Genomic DNA, 2,423 nt, shown 5'->3' with positions numbered 1-2,423 from the left:
TACAACTAAAATACAAAGCATATACAGATACATAAATAAATACATAACAGTTAAAGATATATTAATTCAAAAGAAAAGCCGCCGTACCAAAAGCGGTCTTGGATTCTCTGGTTTAAAACCAGTAGACTCAGTGGTACGGACAAAATCAGGTAGCGCATTCCGCAACTTAGCTGATACGTAAGAAGAAGAACTAAGACCAGAACTGAAGGGGGTAGTTTCTAAAGAAATTGTGGTGCTGCGTCGGTGGAGAAGTAGTATACAAAAATTTGGTTTTATCAACGGAGTTGATAATGTAAATTGGCCACCGTACAGAGATTCTAAAAGCTGACGTTTCGAGCGTTAGCCCTTCTGGATTCGCTCTGACGAAGGGCTAACGCTCGAAACGTCAGCTTTTAGAATCTCTGTACGGTGGGCAATTTACATTATCAACTCCGTTGATAAAACCAAATTTTTGTATAAGACCAGAACTGGTTGTTTTAGGTTTAATGAGTGACAGTTTCCACGAAAATCACGCATAAGAAGATTTTTAATTCGCTTATTACATAGAGATGTACAGTTTGACTCAAGTGGTAAGAGGACAGGTAATTTGCAAATATAAATCTCAGTATTCTCTTATTTACATTACACCGTTTCTTTGACAAGAAATTTGCTAGGAGGATAAGAGCGAAAAAAAAAACATTACTTTGCCGCGAATTTTCCATATAAAAGCTTGTTGAGAAATCAAAAGTCTTACGTTAACAGCAGACACCAGCGCTACTCCTTAGTATCTGGCTAGAGATCTTCTTGTCACTACTTTTTCCTCCAGCCGAGCCTTAGCCATTTGATGAGGGTCAATCTCGTGCTTGTCAAGTTGCCTCATTCATGCTCGAAAAGAGTTCTGGGTAATTCTTCCATTCCATGACAAGGGAAGCCCCTCCCGATTCTCATTTTAATTATATTTATAAGTGTCGGGTCACCCAGTCCTACCAGCAAAATACAGCACAGACTGAAGTTTTAGCTTTCAAAACTTGCTCAAATTGTATCGGTAGGTCCTGGAATTCGTCCACAGAAAAGCCAGAGAGAGAACTTCACTCGTGAACCGCCATGTTTACAACAGAGCATTTTAGGCGTCCCAGTCCGCATGAAACCATCTCTCACCTCTGTTTTGAGAAGACCAGAGACGCACGGTTCTTACGTTACGTTGTAGAATCAACTGAAATCTCAATTCCTTGTAAAAAGTTAACCAGCATCTTCACTTTTTTGGTAATCTAGGTATCCGAGAGCCTGAACATTTACGCATGCGCTGACGGAATGTTTGAAGACGAGAGAAAAATGCAGTACCTCCAGACGTGGCGCTGGAGCGTCGTACCAAACGAGTCATCCCGGGATTTCGGCCCGAGCGATCGCTTTTGGACGCAGTTGGCCCTTCGCTGCTTTCTGCTACCGACCTTGCCTCCCGGTACGGCATTGAGGGAGGGATATGTCGGCCCCTAAACCATATGAGACATATCCCACGCCTACTCACAGCTTCTCAGACCGCCCTTGTCATTACAATTTAGCGCAAGATTTCGATGGCTTATGTATTCAAGGGAAAAGTCGTTTTATCTGACATATGGTAAAATTACAAAGTGCAAGCATGCGCCCTGCTGAAAATAAAATACATACGTGCATAAACTTTATTTCATCTCGAATTTCAGAATGACTACAAGAGCAAATGTCTTCGAGACATTACATTTACAACTAAAATACATAGCATATACAGATACATAACTAAATAAATAATAGTTAAAGATGTATTACTTCAAAAGAAAAAAGTTTAAAACCAGTAAACTTAAAGTTCAAGTTCACTAATATTGGTAGGTAGTGTAGATCTTTGAAGATGGGAGTTATACGTTGTATTTTGAGGAAAATGTTATTAAACGGGCGGCAACATTTTGGAACATATTGTAGTTTTTTAACAGCATATTTCGAAGATTGTACAGAAGGGAGTTACAGTGGTCAAGTTTGGATATTATCCGTTGATGTCCCATCCAGGAATTAACCACGTCCAACAAGACACGATGCCCCTAAGTGAAGTGAACAGATGGTAAAATTGTTTTCTAAAGTGAGAAGCGATCTTCGCATTTATCTGGACAATGTAAGCAATTGTCTCTTATTGACACCTGAAAAATTCAGGTGGATTCAACCTGCTCCCAACTGAGTGGGTTCATAGCTCATTTGGTAGAGCATTGTACTGGCATCGCACAACTCATGGGTTTGAATACTGTTGGTCTCAGCCACCTGAATTTTTCAAGTGTCTGTAAGAAACAATAACTGCTTGAATTACCCAACTAAATGCAGAGAATACTTCTCACTAATACCTATAACAAACACTTCAAATACATACATTTTGTTTCGTTTCTGTTGGGCATGTTGTAATGGCACTCTTGTGCCTAATGTACGTC

General features: G+C 39.9%; 1 protein-coding gene across 1 annotated transcript in view; it reads right to left on the bottom strand.

The window, feature by feature from the left end:
• Positions 1-1,627: 1,627 nt before the first annotated feature.
• The window catches only part of LOC138049364 (tubulin-specific chaperone C-like), a 4,260-nt gene continuing 3,464 nt past the window's right edge, over positions 1,628-2,423 (bottom strand). The window contains exon 2 of the mRNA XM_068895614.1: positions 1,628-2,423. This exon is cut by the window's right edge and continues 1,003 nt beyond it. The gene's annotated coding sequence lies outside the window, so the exon portion shown is untranslated.

This window comes from Montipora capricornis, chromosome 5, assembly GCF_036669925.1.
Source record: "Montipora capricornis isolate CH-2021 chromosome 5, ASM3666992v2, whole genome shotgun sequence".
Lineage (NCBI taxonomy): Eukaryota > Metazoa > Cnidaria > Anthozoa > Scleractinia > Acroporidae > Montipora > Montipora capricornis.
This window is presented reverse-complemented; position numbering and strand designations above follow the sequence as displayed.